Source organism: Dama dama, chromosome 29 (genome assembly GCF_033118175.1).
Source record: "Dama dama isolate Ldn47 chromosome 29, ASM3311817v1, whole genome shotgun sequence".
NCBI lineage: Eukaryota > Metazoa > Chordata > Mammalia > Artiodactyla > Cervidae > Dama > Dama dama.
In genome coordinates this window covers 41488831-41490076 of record NC_083709.1, presented here as the reverse complement: position 1 = coordinate 41490076, position 1246 = coordinate 41488831, and the positions used below count along the sequence as shown (strand labels likewise).

General features: G+C 32.7%; 1 pseudogene; it reads right to left on the bottom strand.

Moving 5' to 3' along the window:
• Positions 1 to 216: 216 nt before the first annotated feature.
• On the bottom strand, positions 217 to 314 carry LOC133048996 (U6 spliceosomal RNA; annotated as a pseudogene).
• Positions 315 to 1246: the final 932 nt, after the last annotated feature.

Sequence of the window (1246 nt, the reverse complement as noted above, 5' to 3'; positions counted from 1 at the left end):
ATTACTGGTTTAATCTCTCTTAGCCTTTTAGCACTTTTCATATCTTCATGATTCAGGATTGACACGTTATATGTTTCCATCTACTTTTTCTAGATTATCTAGTTTTTTGGTACATGATTGTTAATGGTTCTTTTTTATGTCTTTGGTGGCACTTGTAATGCCTCTTCTTTTATTTCTGAATTTATTTATTGGCATCTTCTCTCCTGCTTCTCTCTCAAATACTTTATTACTTTGCTTGTCATCTTTGTGCAGGGCTCATGCTAATCTTCTGTGTATCATTCTGATTTTACTATGTGTGCTGACGAAGTTAGTATTTCTCTTTTCCTTGGTTAGTCTCGCTAAAAAGGCTTGTTATTTTTATTTTCTCAAAAAATTAGCTCTTAGTTTCATTGATCCTTTCAATTGTCTTTCTAGCTCTGTTTATATTGTTATGCTCTAATCCTTTTATTTCTTTCCCTTCACTAACTTTGGACTAGCTTGTTATTTTTGTTCTCAGTCTGTTTTCCTTCCTGGAGGTGTAAATTAGACTGTATATTTTATTTTTTCTTAATAAAGGCATTTATCACTATAAACTTCCTTCTTAAGACTACTTTTAATGCATCCCTTAAGTTTTAGTATGTTTGTTTTCATTTTAACTTGTCTTGAGATATTTCCTAATTTCTCTTTTGATTTCTTCTGCAACCCATTTGTTGTTCAAGAGTGACTTGTTTAATTTCTATATATTCGTGAATTTACCAGTTTTATGTATGTCAGTTAGGTCCATTGGTCTATGGTGCTTTTCAAGTCTGCCGTTTATTTATTTATTTTTTGGTCTGGATATTATATTCATAATTGAAAGATAATAAAAGTAATAAAATATAATAATAAAGATAATAAATAACAATAAAACTCCTACTATTATTGTATTGGCGTCTCTTTTTCCTTTCAGTTTTGCCAAATTGCTTTGTACATTTAGATGCCATGATGTTGGGAGAATTGTACATACATATTTATAATTGTTGTGCTTTTCCAGTGAATTGATCCTTTTGTTGTTGTTGTTGTTATAGTTACTAAGTCATGTCTGATTCTTTGCTACCCCTATGGACCATAGCCTGCAAGGCTCCTCTATTCATGGGATTTTCCACTCAAGAATACTGGATCGGGTTGGGATCTCCCTGACCCAGGGATCAAACCTGTGTTTCCTGCATCTCCTGCATTGGTAGGCAAGTTCTTTACCACTGAGCCACCAAGGTCATTATATAACATC